The 18,403-nt window shown below is 48.0% G+C and overlaps 1 non-coding gene and 1 pseudogene across 1 annotated transcript; one reads left to right on the top strand and one right to left on the bottom strand.

Annotated features, from left to right (window-relative positions):
- Positions 1-14,667: 14,667 nt before the first annotated feature.
- On the top strand, positions 14,668-14,739 carry TRNAA-AGC (transfer RNA alanine (anticodon AGC)). The gene has a single exon. It is a non-coding gene; the product is annotated as a tRNA-Ala (tRNA).
- A 2,539-nt stretch (positions 14,740-17,278) lies between these two features.
- Positions 17,279-17,914, bottom strand: LOC129472882 (large ribosomal subunit protein eL13-like; annotated as a pseudogene).
- Between the last annotated feature and the right edge of the window lie 489 nt (positions 17,915-18,403).

The raw sequence follows: 18,403 nt of genomic DNA on the forward strand, positions 1-18,403 counted from the left end.
CGCAAATAAAAACAAACAAACAAGCATAATTCCTGCTTCTCCTCCTCTACTTAATAGTTTGGTGAAAGGCAACATCCACATCTCTTACACTACCTGTGTGTGTGTGTGTGTTTCCTGAGGGCACTCTCCATCTTTGTTGCTTTTAAAATCCATAAAGTCTCTCAATCCTGCAGCATCCACCTTCTTTCTCCAGTTCAAATAGGTTCCTTCTTTGTTTTTTATCACTAAAGTCTCTGCTAGTTTAGACGTTAAGCATTATTCCTATGACCGATTGCAGGAGACACACATTATGCCCTCCTTAGAGTGGGAGAGAGAATAAGGTCAATGATTAACAAAATGTGGAATCATTAGCTCTCCAATTGTATAACAACTCTAGCTTTTTCACGGTTCTGCGCCTGAGACTTTTTTTTTTTTTTTTTAAAGACGGAGTTTCGCTCTTTGGAGTCTAGCTCTTGTCACTGAGGCTGGAGTGCAATGGTGCAGTCTCGGTTCACTGCAACCTCCACCTCCCAGGTTCAAGCGATTCTCCTGCCTCAGCCTCTCTAGTAGCTGGGATTACAGGCGCCTGCCACACCACACCAGGCTAATTTTTGTATTTTTAGTAGAGACAGGGTTTCACCATGTTGGCCAGGCTGGTCTCCAACTCCTGACCTCAGGAGATCTGCCCACCTGGGTCTCCCAAAGTGCTGGGATTACAGGTGTGAGCCACTGCATCCGGCTAAGACTTCTTTTTATCCAATAGCAGTGTGCAAGTAGCAGAAGAGCCAGCTGCATATGCTATAAAGAGTGTGCCCATGAAAAAGCTGGATTTTGATAGCTTTCTACCTGGAGGAAGAAGAAGTAATTTGGGTGCACAGAGATCAGAACTTGAACTTCAGATCCTGGGAGTAAAAGGCTACTTAGATTCCTAAATTCAGAAACTTTGTTGTTGTTGTTGTCTTGAGAATCTTGTAAAGTGTACACATTTGTCTGTGGTCTGTCTTGTCTTTTTTTGTTGTTGTTTTGGATTCTCAACTAGGTGTGCTAAAAAGAAGCAGGCAAAAAAAGCAGGAAAGCAAACATGCTAAATTGGTGTTTCCTTCTGCAACTGGAGCTGCCCAACCCTAAGCACGCTTGCCTCTTGTGTGAGCATTTAACACTGCTCTCTGACAACCGGATGGGTTGGCTTCCTTGCGACAGTTTCAAAGAGCAGCTGTATGTGACTAACGAACTTCAAACATACAGTTTAGGAGATGCACCTGAGAAAATGCTGAGCCCATCCAGAGACTCAGTGAGTCACAAAAGTCTCAGGCAAGATAAGCCGGGACTCTTGTAAGAGGTTCTGGAATTTGGTCCATGGATCACCATCAGTATAATCTGGAAACCTGTTAGAACTGCAAATTCTTGGGCCCTACCCCAGGCCCACTAAATCAGAAATTCCCAATGGATGTTCCTAATATATGTTTCAACAAGTCCTCCAGATGATTCTGATGCACCTATGCTTTGTGAACAACTGAACTCGAAGGACTGACACCTTCTGTTGCCTCACTTTAGAGTAAGGGGCATTCATTCTTCTGTAGTACCTGGAGGAAGCACAGATGCATTGGGGACCTGGGACACATCCAGATCTGAGCATCCAAATCCTGAGCATCCTTGAGGCTCCACCACCCAGCACACTGCCTCTCACCTCATTGGTTTGCTTTTTTCCCTTCTGTAGTGTGATGAATCCCCCACCAGATTACATAAGGATGTATGTCCACTGCCTGAATCCTGAAAGCCAGGTGGTGAGCCAAGGCCACGGTGCCCAGCCAAAGAGTAGGTGTCCCTGAGAACCCAAACATCCGGGAGAGTATCTAAGAACCTACTAAGAAAAAGTCTCATCACTCAAACACAGTAGACAAATAGCCAGAAAATAAGCTTAAAAGCAGTTTAGAGGCTGGGTGCGGTGGCACATGCCTGTAATCCCAGCACTCTGGGAGGCCGAGGTGGGTGGATTGCTTGAGCCCAGGAGTTCGAGACCAGCCTGGCCAACATAGTGAAACCCAGTCTCTACTAAAAATACAAATATTAGCAGGACGGGGTGGTGGGTGCCTGTAATCCCAGCTACTCGGGAGGCTGAGGCAGGAGAATCACTTGAACCCAGGAGGTGGAGGCTGCAGTGAGCTGAGATAGCAGCACTATACTCGAGCCTGGGAGACGGAGCGAGACTTGGTTAAAAAAAAAAAAAAAAAAAAAAAAAAAGCCATTTAGAGACAGGAGGCTGCATGGACCTCTGCAGCTGTCCTGCTACATCCAGGAGTACCCTGTGTGTAAGTCCTAATAAACTCATCTTGTCAAGCTGTACTTGTCCGAGTCATTCTTTGGTCTGTTGGCTCCTTCCCAATTTGGGGGATGTTACAGTCCCAAGTTTTGCTCATAACAATTGGCATCACAAACAGGATCCGAGAGACCAAATGATGAGTAAGGAAAGGGCATCTACAGGAGGAATCCTGGGGTGGTCGGCAACATGCAGGTGGGGTGGAATTGCTCCACTGCTCAACCTTTGTGGATGCTGCGCAAGTATAGGGATACTCAAAAAATGTGGCGGGGACTGAGCACATATTGCAAGAGGCTAAGTATCAAAGTAGGATAAGGATAGCAAATGTGCTATTGTTGCAGTAAGGCTGGCCCCTGATAAATCATTAGAGCAGGAAACGGAGAAAGGATAGAAACACCTGCAGAGGTTCAAAGCATGCCAGCTTTTTTAGGATTCCAGCTGGTTACCTATTATGTATGGCCCTTTCTTGTGCACATTTTTTAACTGATGGGAAAATTACAACAAAAAAATTCAGATCTTAAATTGTTAAGCTGCAACTATAGAGTTAAGTAGAGTCTCCTAAAGCTATTTCTCTATTTTTGTTTCCACCTATTTTGAATATGCTATTTATTTATTTAGAGACAGATTCTCACTCTGTCACCCAGGCTGGAGTGCAGTGATCTCAGCTCACTACAGCCTCTGACTCCCGGGTTCAAGTTATTCTCCTGCCTTAGCCTCCTGAGTAGCTGGGATTACAGGCACCCGCCACCATGCCCAGGTATTTTTAGTAGAGATGGGGTTTCACCATATTGGCCAGGCTGGTCTCGAACTCCTGACCTTGTGATCCGCCCACCTCGGCCTCCCAAAGTGCTGAGATTACAGGTGTGAGCCACTGCGCCCAGCCTCGAATGTTGGGAGAGAAGCTGAGTGTTGGGAGACAACAGGACTTTTATGTCTGCTAGACTTGCGGGCTCCTTGCTTCTGGCACTCCCATTATCTAAAGTAGCCATATGTTTCTCATTCACTTGATACACCGTTTCCTTTCAACCCCCACATCCTCACTACCTATTTCTTTGTTTGAGCACCAATAAATAGTGTGGTGTCCAGAGCTCAGGGCCTTGGCAGCCTCCACACTCGTGATGGCTACTTAGTCCCACTTTCTCTCTCAAACTGTCTTTTTCTCATTTCTTTGGCTCCGCAGGACTTTGTCGGCCCCACGACCTGATGTTGGGTCTGATCAGCCCAACACTCAAATATGCAATTATTAAGCTATTGGTGTTGAAATAAAACTCACTAATTCAAAGCCACTTGGAGATTTTACTTTTCTCTACAGTACAGCCAGTTGTTACTAAAATGTAAACAATGAAACTCACTTGAAGCAGAGAAAAAAGGGGATGGGGATAAATGAGGATTTTAAACATCAAACTCCTATAGAAACTGCTTTACCCAAAATTTTGTTCCACAGCCTTTATTGGATTGCCTATCAGTGCAAACAAACTCTAGTCATGTGGACAGGTCTCAATTTTGTGAAAAATAATTTGGATCTAGCTTTTTTTTCTTTCTTTTTTTTTTTTTGAGACGGAGTTTCACTCTTGTTGCCCAAGCTGGAGTGCAATGGTGAGATCTCGGCTCATTGCAACCTCCATCTCCCAAGTTCAAGTAATACTCCTGCCTGAGCCTCCCGAGAAGCTGGGATTACAGGGGTGCACCACCACTCCCAGCTACTTTTTTGTATTTTTAGTAGAAATGGGGTTTCACCATGTTAGCCAGCCTGGTCTCCAACTCCTGACCTCAGATGATCCTCCCGCCTCGGCCTCCTAAAGTGCTGGGATTTCAGGTTTGAGCCACTGCACCCGGCCTGATCCAACTATCTTTTGTAAAATAATAAATTTTTGATGTTGTCTCATGGCTAGAGTTCCAAGTAAAAGCTGTTGGATATTGGTTTGTGTGTATAGATACATGCTTAAATGTGTTTATGTGTATGTAAGTACATTATGTGTTATGCCTAGCATACTACCAAATGGCTTATACATAAATGAGTACTCATAAACTAAGTCCAAATGCTTTTCAAGTTCATATGAATTTAGTAATCTTTAATATTCTAGCTTTAAAATTATTGCTAAATTAAAAATAGAAATGTCTTCGAATTGTCAGCATACGTTTTTGTTTCAGTTTACTGATTAGTTTTACATTTGCCTCTGCTAGATATTTTAAGGTGTCAGGGTTTGACATAAAGGTCGTAAGTCTGTAAACCCAGCCAAAAACAGAATGATCTTTGTGTGATTTTTTGGTAAGTATGACTAATTTAATATTGTTAGGTCAGTGAAAACAGCTCAACTTCCTGAGTTATTGGCAAAAATACCCATGTGTTTAACTTTCAAGTTCTTGCGTAGATGAACACCTGACATTGTTTAACAGAAAAATAACTCAGAATGAGTAACTTTGTCTACTGCCTTCATTCCCGGGTAATCTACGTACTGCTAAAAATGAATAAATTGAGTAAATGTAAGAGATAAATGCTTACAGGTGAACTTTTTGTGTAGTTTAAAACCTCAAAATTGTTTTAAGTACTTGTTGAATGGCTGGATCATTTAAAATTAAAAAAATGACATAATATAGGACATTGGTCACACTTCTGAGCCTTAGTGGAAAATGAAATCTATTGTGTCCAGAAATGGTGGGTTCATTGGTCTCACTGACTTCAAGAATGAAGCCGCAGACCCTCGCAATGAGTTACTTTTTTTTTTTTGAGATGGTGTCTCACTGTCACCCAGGCTGGAGTGTAGTGGCGCAATCTCAGCTCACTGCAAGCTCCGCCTTCCAGGTTCACGCCATTCTCCTGCCTCAACCTCCCAAGTAGCTGGGACTACAGGCGCCCACCACCTCGCCTAGCTAATTTTTGTGTTTTTAGTAGAGACGGGGTTTCACTGGTAGCCAAGATGGTCTCGATCTCCTGACCTCGTGATTCGCCCGCCTCAGCCTCCCAAAGCGCTGGGATTACAAGCGTGAGCAACCGCGCCCGGCCGAGTGTTATATCACTTAAGGTGGTGCGTCTGGAGTTTCTTCCTTCTGGTGGGTTCGTGGTCTACACTGGCACAGGAGTGAAGCTGCAGACTTTCGTGGTAAAGTTCATAAAAGCAGTGTAGGCCGGGTGCGGTGGCTCATGCTTGTAATCCCAGCACTTTGGGAGGCCGAGGCGGGCAGATCACGAAGTCAGGAGATGGAGACCACGGTGAAACCCCGTCTCTACTAAAAATACAAAAAATTAGCCGGGCGTGGTGGCGGGCGCCTGTAGTCCCAGCTACTCGAAGAGGCTGAGGCAGGAGAATGGCGTGGACCCGGGAGGCGGGGAGCTTGCAATGAGCCGAGATCGCGCCACTGCACTCCAGCCTAGGTGAAAAAGCGAGACTCCGTCTCAAAAAAAAAAAAAAACACACACACACACAAAAAAGCAGTGTAAACCCGAAGAGCAAACAGCAGCAAGTTATTGCAGCCAAACACCCAAGCTTCCACAACGTGGTTGGACGATCCGAGCAGGTTACCGCTGCCGGTTCGGGCAGCCTGCTTTTATTCTCTTATCTGCCCCACCCACATCCTGCTGATTGGTGGAGCCGAGTGGTCTGTTTTGACAGGGCGCTGATTGGTGCGTTTACAATCCCTGAGCTAGACATAAAGGTTCTCCACGTCTCCACCGGACTCAGGAGCCCAGCTGGCTTCACCCAGTGGATCCCACACCGGGGCTGCAGGTGGAGCTGCCTGCCAGTCCCGCGCTGTGCATCCGCACTCCTCAGCCCTTGGGTGATCGTATGGGACTGGGTGCCATGGAGCAGGGGGTGGCGCTCATCGGGGAGGCTCGGGCTGCACAGGAGCCCACGGAGGCGGGGGAAGGCTCAGGCATGGTGGGCTGCAGTCCCGAGGCCTGTCCCGCGGGAAGGCAGCTGAGGTCCGGCAAGAAATCCAGCGCAACGCCCGTAGGCTGGCACTGCTGGGGACCCAGTACACCCTCCGCAGCCGCTGGCCCGGATGCTAAGTCCCTCACTGCCCGGGGCTGGCAGGGCCGGCCGGCTCATCCGAGTGCGGGGCCCGCCAAGTCCACGCCCACCCGGAACTCCGGCTGGCCCGCAAGCGCCGCGCGCAGCCCTGGTTCCCGCTCGCACCTCTCCCTCCACACCTCCCTGCAAGCTGAGGGAGCGGGCTCCGGCCTTGGCCAACCCAGAAAGGGGTTCCCACAGTGCAGCAGTGGGCTGAAGGGCTCAAGTGCCGCCAAAGTGGGAGCCCAGGCAGAGGAGGTGCTGAGAGCGAGCGTGAGCTGTGAGGACTGCCAGCACGCTGTCACCGCTCACTATGATATGGGGGAAGCATTGGCAGACCTCAGTGAGCTGGATAAAAATAAGGACCAGGTCCAGAGAGTAATCAAAAAGCAAAAAGGGGATGGGCCAAATGGGCACCTGTATGCTTGCAGGTAACGAACATGAAACAATACTTCCCGCTGTCGGGGGGACACACTGAAATCACCCAAACAATCCAGAAACTACATAAGGTACAAATAGACTGGCCCAGAGCCCCTACAGCAGCCCTGTGTGGCCTGTGAAGAAGCCAGGTGATGCCTGGAAGATGACAGTGGATTACTGCTAGCTGAACAAAGTGGTACTCCCTGTACATGCAGCTGTATCCAATGTTGCTCAACTGCTAGAGCAAGCAGTACCGAAGCTGGGAAGTATACATGCTGTGACTGACTTCATTAATACCTTTTCCAGTATTCCTTTAGCTGAAGATTCGCAAGACTATTTGGCCTCCACTTGGAAGGGCCAAGAATGGACTTTCCAGGTGCTGCCACAGGGGCACCTGCAAAGCCCCACCATCTGTCACAGTATGGTTGCACAGGAGCTGTCTATAATCTCTTTGCCTGCCTTGGTCTCCCTGTTTCACTAAATGATAACATGCTAACCTCAGAGTCTCTTACAGATTTGGAGACTATCCTTCAGACTGTTTTGGACAGCCTGAAGGAGGGATAAGAAGTCAACCCCAAAAAGATACAGGGGCTTGGCATGGCTGTCAAATTCCTGAGAGTTACCTGGTTGGGTAAGATGTGAAACATACCCAAAGCTGTCATTGATAAGATAGAATAGTAGTCTGCTCTCCAGACAGTAGAGCAGCTCCAGGTTTTCCTAGGTTTACTGGGCTACTGGAGGATATTCATTCCTCATCTGGCACAAGTACACCACCCATTATATACCCTAATAAAGACAGGTAAAAAATGAGACGACATAAATAGAGCAAGAGGCATTTGACAAAACAAAAATATTGGTGAAACAAGCCCAAGCATAGAGACTCTACTGCTGTATTAGTAATCACCGGAGATGTCACAGGGAGGAATTTAGGTTTGGGGCAAAAGCAACTAATGGGAATGGTACCTATAGGGTTTTGGTCTCAGTTATGGGAGGGAGCCAACATGGCAGTGGAGCCACCTCTCAGGCCAACCACCATATATAAGGGTACCCTGCCAATATCTGCTAGGCCCTGGTACATTGATGGGCATAGCAAAGATATCCAACACTGGGCAGCAGAAGAAAATATAGACTGGACCGGGTGCGGTGGGTCATGCCTGTAATCCCAGCACTTTGGGAGGCTGAGATGGGCAGATCACTTGAGGTCAGGAGTTTGAGAGCAGTCTGGCCAACGTGGTGAAACCCTATCTCTACTAAAAATACAAAAATCAGCTAGGCGTGGTGGCGCATGTCTGTAGTCCCAGCTACTTGGGAGGCTGAGGTGGGAGAACTGCTTTAACCCGGGAGGCAGAGGTTGCGGTGAGCCGAGATCGCACCATTGCATTCCAGCCTGGGCCACAGAGCAAGACTCTGTCTCAAAAAAAAAAAAAAAGAAAATATAGACTGGAGGTTCCACTTACCACCACAATCCAACAGAGGCAGGACTTACAGAAAGAAATAATGGCCTGTTGAAGACCCAGATGTGTGCACTGTTTCAGGATGGCTCTTTAAGTTCCTGGACTAAGAATCTCCGTAAAGCCATACAAACTTTAAATGAGTCACCCACTAGCACACATGGCATCACTCCTTATAAATGGTTGGCAAGGCCTGTAAGACATGTCCCACAAACTCTCGGGGTTACATCAAAGACACTGAGCCATGCTCCTGAGGCAGATGGTGAGACAGGTTCCTGAGAACACCAGCGGATCTGCCAAGCAGTGATGGCTACAGGGACCTGAAGCTGAGCTGGAATATGCCTCCATACTGGATTAGTTTTATAGTACTGGAGGGTGCCATGATAACTGCCATAGAAGCAGTCGTCCCAGCTGTGCTCCTTGATAGAGTTCCGAGAGACTTACTTTATCAACATATGGCAGCACCCGTACCTGCTGGAGTAATTATAGTATGGATAGCATGGGCAAGGCTGGAAACTTATCAATTGGCTATTACGGCTGCTTCTAGGAAAAGAAGACGTGTGGTTTTGTAATCCAGGCCTGAAGCCCACAGTGGCATCCCTAATAGTGCCAATGGGAGAAAACACAATGATGATAATGTTGCAAGGAGTGGCCGGGCGCGGTGGCTCACGCCTGTAATCCCAGCACTTTGGGAGGCCAAGGCAGGTGGATCACGAGGCCAGGAGATTGAGACCATCCCGGCTAACATGGTGAAACCCCATCTCCACTAAAAATACAAAAAATTAGCTGGGTGTGGTGGCGGGCACCTGTAGTCCCAGCTACTCAGGAGGCTGAGGCAGGAGAATGGCATGAATCCGGGAGGTGGAGCTTGCAGTGAGCCGAGATCGCGCCACTGCACTCCAGCCTGGGTGACAGAGTGAGACTCCGTCTCAAGAAAATAAAAAAATAAATAATAATGTTACAAGGAGTGAATACGCCCATGAGGGTTCCTACTAACCACCCGTGTTTATACCCATAAGTTGTTCCTGCTACTCATGGCAGCTGGTAATGTCTTTCTAGACTGAGCTGCAACTCCAGAAGCAGTCAACAACCAGTCAGATACCTCTCCCTATGAAATAATAATGATATGCCTTAAAATACTCTGCCTTTCTCCTGACAGAACTGGAGTGACTTGTACAATAGCACTGATAATGCAACCCGGGCCCACTAGGGGTTGCCTCCACCTAGAGGCTCAATCGCCAACGTGACAAAGACCGAAAATGTGCCTTTCTAGGTGCTACCTGTTGCACCTATTTCCCTGATGAAGAGAGTAATGTCACAGGTACTTTAAACCATTTGTCAACTCAGATCCATGATACAACCTAATTAGGTTTCTTTTACTTATTCTCAAATTGGTTACACAGCTTCTCTAGTCATGGGAATTATGTTTTGCTAATAGACATTATAATTGTAGTTAACTTCTGCTTTTTGTGCTCCTACGTATACTGTAGATGTGGCCTGTATGTGCAAGCCATGGCTATACATTATAGACCTGTATAGTTCTTTCCTTGTACCCTACTCAGGGAATCTCGCACAAGACTGGCAGAAAGAATGTAAGAGATGGGTGGCAGGGTGGATTGTAGCATGACAGATCACCCACCATGTTACTTAAGAGTGTATGTCTACTGCCTGAACCCTGAAGGCCCAGTGGTGAGCCAAGGCCACGATGCCCAGCAGAGGAGCAGGTGTCCTTGAGAACACAAACATCCCAGAGAGTATCTGAGAACCTACCAAGAAAAACAGTCTCATTGCTCAAACACAGTAGGCAAAAAGACAGAAAATTAACTTAAAAACAGTTTAAAGACAGGAGGCGGGATGGATCTCTGGAGCTATCCTGCTGCACCCAGGGGTACCCTGTATCTAAGTCCTACTAAACTCACCTGCTTGTTAAGCTGGATTGTCTTTGGTCTTCCGGGACCTTCCCAGTTTGAGGGGAATGTTACAGTCCCAAGTTTTTCTTGTCATACTTTCCAATCTTTCTCCTCCCCTTGTTAACTTTCCCCAGATCCTAGTTTCAGTTTCTGTTGTTGTGGCTAGATTTTCAGGCCCAGTGGTTTTCAAATTTGCCTGAATATCAAATTCAACTGGGAAATATTAAATAACACAATATTCCACAGATGTGAAGACGATCTGGCTGTGACATCTGTCACCCCACAATAATTCCTGGGCCCTTTTCTGGAGACTCTGAATGCACTCAGCATCTCAGTCTCTGGAGTAAGGCCTGGGGATTCTTGTTTTAATTAACTCCTCCAGGTAAATTTTCACCTTTGGTGACTCCTGCAGTGTTGTCCCAAAAGCACTTATAGGAAGGTCTAGGGCAGAAAAACATCTTTTCCCACCCAGTGCCAGGTTCATGGCTGACACTTCATAATAAAAGATAGATTAACAAGGGAAAAGCAGGCCGGGTGCAGTGGCGCACACCTGTAATCCCAGCACTTTGGGAGGCTGAGGCTGGTGGACCACCTGAGATCAGGAGTTTGAGACCAGCCTGGCCAACATGGAGAAACCCCCGTCTCTACTAAAAATACAAAATTAGCTGGGCATTGTGGCACACCCCTGTAATCCCAGCTACTCGGGAGGCTGAGGCAGAAGAATCGCTTGAACCCGGGAGGAGGAGGTTGTGGTGAGCCGAGATCGCGCCATTGCACTCTGGCCTGGGCAACAAGAGTGAAATTCTGTCTCAAAAAAAAAAAAAAAAAAAAGGGAAAAGCATAAAAACAAAAGGGAAAACCATACAAATCTATTAAACGTAAGTTTTATGGACACAAGAGCCTTCAGAAATGAAGACCTAAAGAAATAGGAAAATCTGCATACAGCAGACCCTTGAATAACGTTGTTTCATTCAACATCATTTTGTTATAATGTTGATGAGAAAAAAAATCTATTTCTCCTGGAAGCCACTGTCTGTGAGTTTCCTCCCACATCCCAAAAATGTGCACATTAGGTTCATTGGCATATCTAGTCTGAGTCTAGTGTCATCGGTCTGAGTGAGAGAGCACGCGAGCATGTGTGAGTGTGTGTGTATGAGCCAGCCCTATGAGGGAATGGCCACCTGTCCACGGTGGGTTCCCTCCTGACACTCTGAGGAGTGGAATTAGGCTTTAGCCACCCAAGACCTTGAACTGGAGTGAGCAGGTTGAAAAATGCATGGATGAATACAAGTTACTGTAAAAGCAAAATTCAGGAAGCATACCATAATCCTACAAATGCATGACAATAAACGATATGGTGCTAAAACACTCAGCCAGCCGCCATATTGAGAGGTGACAGCATGCTGGCAGCCCTCACAGCCTTTGCTTGCTCTCGGCGCCTCCTCGGCCTTGGTGCCCACTCTGGCCGCGCTTGAGGAGTCCTTCAGCCCGCCGCTACACTGTGGGAACCCCTTTCCGGGCTAGCCAAGGCTGGAGCCGGCTCCCTCAGCTTGCAGGGAGGTGTGGAGGGAGAGGCGCAGGCGGAAACCCGGACTGCGCGCGGCGCTTGCGGCCCAGCTCGAGTTCCGGGTGGGCGTGCGCTCGGCGGGCCCGCACTCGCAGCGGCCCCCGAGTCTGCCAGCCCTGGGCAGTGAGGAGCTTAGCACCTGGGCCAGCAGCTGCTGCGCTTGACTTCTCACCGGGCCTTAGCTGCCTCCCCGCGGGGCAGGGCTTGTGACCTGCAGCCCGCCAAGCCTGAGCCTCCCCTCCCCTCCGTAGGCTCCTGCGCGGCCTGAGCCTCCCCGACGAGCACCGCCCCCTGCTCCCTGGCACCCAGTCCCATCGACCACCCAAAGGCTGGGGACTGCGGGCGCACTGCGCAGGACTGGCAAGCAGCTCTGCGCCCCGGGGCAGGATCCACTGGGTGAAGCCAGCTGGGCTCCTGGGTCTGGTGGGGACTTGGAGAACCTTTATGTCTAGCTAAGGGATTGAATACACCAGTTGGCACTCTGTATCTAGCTCAAGGTTTGTAAACACACCAATCAGCACCCTGTGTCTAGTTCAGGGTTTCTGAATGCACCAATTGACACTCTGTCTAGCTACTCTGGTGGGGACTGGGAGAACTTTTGTGTCCATACTTTGCATCTTGCTAATCTAGTGGGGATGTGGAGAACTTTTGTGTCTAGCTCAGGGATTGTAAACACACCAGTCAGCACCCTGTCAAAACAGACCAGTCAGCGCTCTATAAAACAGACCAATCGGTTCTCTGTAAAATGGACCAATCAGCAGGATGTGGGTGGGGCCAGATAAGAGAATAAAAGCGGGCTGCCAGAGAGGGGGGGGCCCCCCCGCGGTAGCTTTGTGGAGTCGCTTTCTATAGCGTGGGAGATTTAGTGCTTCTGCTCTGTAGTAATCGTTGCTGCTCGCTTTTTGGGGTCCGTGTTACTTTTATAAGCTGTAATCGCTACTGTGAAGATCTGCGGCTTCACTCCTGAAGCCAGGGAGACTGTGAACCTGCTGGGAGAAGCGGACAACTCCCACGCGCAGCCTTATAGAGCTGTAACATTGATAGCGAAGGCCCGCGGTTTCACTCCTGCGCAAGTGAGAACACGAACTCACCAGAAGGAAAAAACTCCCGACACACTGCCTGTAAGAACTGTAACACTCACCGCGAGGGTCCGCGCCTCATTCTGGAAGTCAGTGAGACGAAGAGCCATCTATTCTGGACACAATATTGTATTTGAACTGTGTGTTGGTAGGAATTGCTCTCCAATTGTTTTGCTAACGTTTATTCCTTGATCTAACCCACCACCACCAGAACTGCAGTCACTGATTAACCAAAAATAGGTTAATTATATTGTTTTTGGTGATCTGAACTATATGCAGCTCCCATTTACTTCAATATTTAATATTATAAGTGTTTGGAGTCTTTATTTAGAAATTTGGTGTTCTTGTGACTAGAAATTTGCCACAGAAACTTGTTTGTATCAGTCTAGTCGGGTAAAATTAGTTTTATTTTTTATTATTATAATTTTTTTTTTTTTTTGAGACGGAGTCTTGCTCTTTCGCCCAGGCTGGAGTGCAGTGGCGCAATCTCGGCTCACTGCAAGCTCCGCCTCCCGGGTTCACGCCATTCTCCTGCCTCAGCCTCTCCGAGTAAGGTAATAGTTTCCAGGAACCAGCTGACAGTGAGGAATTCCTGTATTTTTATGCTTAGGCTTGATGAAGTGGATAGTCCTGTAGCAGTATAATTGGATAAAAGAGGGTATGATCTACTGGTTATAAACTGGGGTGTACTCAACAAAGCCTGTTTATTCAGATTCGCCTTGGTATCTCTGTGTCTTCATTTATTTCCTCCAGGTGCTTTTCCTCCCCTCTGAAGTGACAGTTTTATCACCTACTTTAATGGGAAGATGAGCTAGCTTTCATGGCCCGCTTCACGGAACAAGGGCCCAGAGAAAGAGACGTTTCTGCTTCTGCTGTTCTCTCAAATGTTGAGGTGCCGTATTTTGGGAGTAGTGTGACCTGAACCCAGTCAAAATATGTCTAAGTCTCTCTAATCTCTGGGTCATAGGGTCGCCTGTAGCCTGTGCATTGTACTTATACAGTATGCCATTTCCCATGTCTGTCCACCTCTAGGCGCACAGTCCAGCTGGCTTTGGTCAGGAGGGCCAGGCCTGGACCTGGGGTGGTACTGTTGTTTTCAGGTTTCCAAGGAGAAACAGGTCCCTTAAGGATGAGAGCGAATCAGAAAAAAATACACGAAAAAGGATTTAGGATTTACTCCAGAAGCTCATTTCTGGATTGACTGTTGTACCAAGGTTTGGCGAACGGCGGAAAGCGCCTGCCGGTGTGCCAAAGAGTGGAGAGGTCTGAGAACTCTCCAGGAGCACGGAGGGTTTGTGCAGTCATAAATCGTGTTGTTTCTGCATACTTTTTATTCCGTGGAGGATTCCGCTCGGGAGATGGCGCCGTAAACACAGGTGCGTCCTGGCTCCTTTCTCTTCCCAGTGCGCATCTCGGCGACTCTCACCACCCGAGCCTCAGAACCCGCGAAACGCAGCATGCGCAGGTTCTCCACCCCGAGGCCGGGCGCGGGAACCTGCAGGGGCAGTAACTACGACCGGGACAAGCCGATCTGCAATTCCCCTCCTGTCTTCTCTCCCACTTAGATCTAAATTCCCACGACGGCGTTTAGAGCTTTTTATCTTCCTGCGTTATGCTCGCGGTTTCTTGGCAACCTCTCAAAGCAGAGATCACCCCATCACAGATCTTTCTCTGGGGGCGGCCGGGCAAGATGGCTCCCTTATAAACCCTGACAGGTGGCTGTCGATTGGGCGTCCGAGAGGGTGACCTGCAGTGGGAGATCCCAGGCCCAGCTCGGGACTTTCGATATAACATTCAGTTTTCCTTCTGTCAGCGTAGCCGGGAAACAATATCCAGTGTAGCGAATTCAAAATTAAGTTCGACAAAATATGCTTCTTGGCATGACCGACAATAGTAACAGGTTATAGAGATGTTTTGGCCTACAGGGAGCGCGAGGGGGTGTAGCTCAGTGGTAGAGCGCGTGCTTAGCATGCACGAGGCCCCGGGTTCAATCCCCGGCACCTCCAGTATTTTTTTTTTTTTTTCCCCTCCTCCCTCCTGGTTGTGTCATTGTTTGCAAAATCATGTCTATCATGTCCACAACTCGCCTAAATTTTGTTTTTTTGTTTTTTGTGGCACTTCCATTCTTTCTCTCAATTCTTCAAATTCATATGGAAATCAAGGAAATCAAGCTCCATTTTGCTTTCAATATTGATGCATTTCTGCTCTAAGGCTTTGACACCACCCTGGGTGGCTGTGTCAAGAGACGAAAGACAAAACGAAAGAGGCCGGGGAAGCACAGACTGGATCAGAATTCCAAATCCCGAAAAACAAGCAAGGCGTCAAATTAACAAGCCCAATCACATTGGTTACATTTCCCAGTATTATCGAAGATCAAGCAAGAAAGAAAAAGAAAGCAAATGCGAAACCATAGGTAATTTTTTAAAATTTTAGATCCCTTCTTTTTTGAGCTGTTCCTTGGTCAAGGGACAGACCCAGAGAATAGGAAAACTGTGCCACGGATTTCCCCACCACTCTCTTCCCATCGTAGTTTCCTCCTTTTTTCTTTTTCCCCCATCAGGTGTCTTTTGTTCCGATTTTACACTTTGTAGGCCCCCTTTTTTTTTTTTTTTTTTTTCGGAGACAGAGTCTCACTGTCTCCCAGGCTGGAGTGCAGAATGCAATGGCGCCATCTCGGTTCACGTGCAATCTCTGCCTCCCACCCGCAAGTGATTCTCCTGCCTTAGCCTCCCGAGTAGCTGGAATTACAGGCATGCACCACCATGCCCGGCTAATTTTTCTTTAGTGGAGACGGGGATTTCACCACGTTGGCCAGGCTGGTCTGGAACCCCTGACCTCAAGTGAACACCCCCCCGCCCCCCGCCTTCTAAAGCGCTGGGATTCCAGGCGTGAGCAACCACGCCCGGCCTACTTTGTATGCATTTCTTTGACTCATTGTTATTGTTTCTGACTTTATTTAGGTTAACTTTTACTAAAGCAAAATATAAGCTTTGGATCCAAATATAAATTCTTTATTGTGTTAAATAAATTGAAGCCTTCGTATTTGGCTAACTTGAAGCAGCACTTAGCTAGTTTTAAAAGATAAGGAAGGGAATCAGAAAATAAAGATACACATCCCCACTCCCTTCTCTTCCCAATTCTAACCGCAGCTCATATTTTGAAGGCCCTCACACATGCGTGTGTGAACATCTCAACATATTAGCAGTGGCAGTTATCTGTAAGGAGTCTGCAGTAACCTTAATTCTTGCCTCTTTAGGAGAAGGAAAGAATTCGATTGAGGGTCATAAGGCCGAAGGAGAGACCGAGGCAAGTCTTAGAGCAGGGGTGAAATATTATTGAAAAGATTTAGAGCAGCAATGAAAGGAAGGAAAGTACACTTGGAAGAGGGCCAAGCAGGCAACTTGAAAGACCAAGTGCATGGCTTGACCTCTTGACCTGGGGTCGTAAACGTTGGTATACTTCCTAAATCTTGTGTTATTTCTCCCCACTCCTGAGATCTTATTGGGAAGTGACCGACCACCAGTTTCACGTGTTTTCTGTTAAGAAACTGCCGTTCTCTGGTACCAGCTGTGACCAATTATTTTATTTACTTTGAGACGAAGTCTCGTTCTGTCGCCCAGGCTGGAGTGCAGCTGCGCGATCTCGGCTCACTGTAAGCTCCGCCTCCCGGGTTCACACCATTCTCCTGCCTCAGCCTCCAGCTGGGACTACAGGCGCCTGCCACCACGTCCGGCTAATTTTTTTTTTTTTTTTTTTTAGTAGAAACGGGGTTTCATCATGTTAGGATGGTCTCGGTCTCCTGACCTTGTGATCCGCCCGCCTCGGCCTCCCAGTGCTGGGATTACAGGCATTGAGCCACCACGCCCGGCTGTGACCAATTATTACTTCAGAGAAACAGTTAACCGCCTGACCATCAGCTGATGGTTGCCCAACACCCCTGGTGTGTGTGTGGGGGCAGAACCCCCTTCTGCCCTGCTCATACCTGTGCTGCCAACTCTAACACTTACTTCCAAGCTTCATACACACCCCTGGCAAAGAGCCACTCCTGTGGCACCTCTCAGGCCTTGAGGGACAAACATTAATGGCATGGTCTGCCCTCAAAAGGGTGGATCAACAAAGAGGCCTGTGCAGAACAGAGAATCAGGGCTGTTTCGGTAGGGAATTCTGGGAGCCCAGGTAAATAGAGTATGGGCTCCATGCCCAAAGGGACATGCATGGCCAGGGAAGGGCCCAGGGCATAAGCAGCCGTTGCCCACCCAGGGTTAAGGATGTGTGCCCTGAGCGCAAAGGTATATTTGTGCTTAACAGTACCCACAATGGTCCTTTCCAGTGCAGTTCTAAGGTAAATCTTTCATGCTGTCTTTTCCAAAATACCGTTTCCTGACTCAGGGATGTATCTGATTTGGAAATGCAACTTGTACCTGCTGGACAGGACTGACATTAGATTTTGACAATACCTGCAAAATTAGTGTAACAAAGTAGACTCTGTCAGAGGAAGAATCAGTCTAAACTTTATAGATTTCTTTTTAAAACGTATTTATTACAAGTCTCCAAGAGGGCTTTATTTTTTCTTTTCAACATCCTGTTTTTCAGCTTCCTTGGCTCTTTTTGCCCATATGCCAAAGAGCCAAGCATTGGCACCGGCCATGCGGAGACTAGCGAAAACTTTGAAATTCCTCTACTTCTCAGTGATGACTCGGGCTTTCTCCTTATAGATATTCCTGATGGGCATGACCGGTCCTGTCAGCTGGGTGGCTAATTTCTGTTCTTCAGCAGAACTGTCTCCCTTCTTGGGGGCCAAGGGCTTCCTGGGGAAGAGGATGAGTTTGGAGCAGTACTCCTTCAGACGCTGCACATTGGCCTGCAGGGACTCGGTGGACTTGTTCTGTCTCCTCGGATCCATAGAGATGCCACTGGTCCGGGCCACCTTCTTGTGAATGCCCGCCACCCTGAGCTCCAGGCTGAAGCCTCTTCCGACCCTGATACCGCACAGCGGGGCACAGCACGATGGGCCGGATGGGTCCCGACTCCGGGCGCGGGGCTATGCGGCGCCCTTAGGCTTGCCGGGCCTTGATTCTGCGGATCTTCTGGGCGGGTTGGCTGAACCACGTGGCCACGCTTCGCTGCCAGTCTTTGTGGAAGTGGGGGCTTCAAAGTCATGCCATTCCTGCTTAGCGCCATGGCTGCCCACAGCCCTCCTACGCAGGAAACACTATAGATTTCCATAGCAGTGTTATATAGTAAGGTTTTATGGCGAGTTTTGTAGCATAGATCATATTACCTTAGGACTGATGGTAAAGTTTTAGTCTAAGGAAAGCTCTGAAAATTTGAAAATGTGTAACCACCCAATGAGTTCAGCTTGCACACTGCCTAGACAGAATCATTTATCAAGACAGGGGCTTGCAGAGCCGGCTGTGTGGGAGACCCGTTTTATTATTACTCAAATCAGTTTCCCCAAGTGGATTGGAGTTTTTAAGGATAATTTGGTGGGTAGGGGACCAGTGAGTTGGGAAAGTTGATTGGTTGGGTGGGAGATGAAATCAGAGGGAGTCGAAGCTGTCCTCTTGCGTTGGCTCAATTCCTGGATGGGGGCCACAAGACCAGATTAGCCAGTTTATCGTTATGGGTGGTGCCAGCTGATCCATAGAGTGCGGGGTCTGCAAAATATCT

The sequence above is a fragment of the Symphalangus syndactylus genome, chromosome 23, assembly GCF_028878055.3.
Source record: "Symphalangus syndactylus isolate Jambi chromosome 23, NHGRI_mSymSyn1-v2.1_pri, whole genome shotgun sequence".
Lineage (NCBI taxonomy): Eukaryota > Metazoa > Chordata > Mammalia > Primates > Hylobatidae > Symphalangus > Symphalangus syndactylus.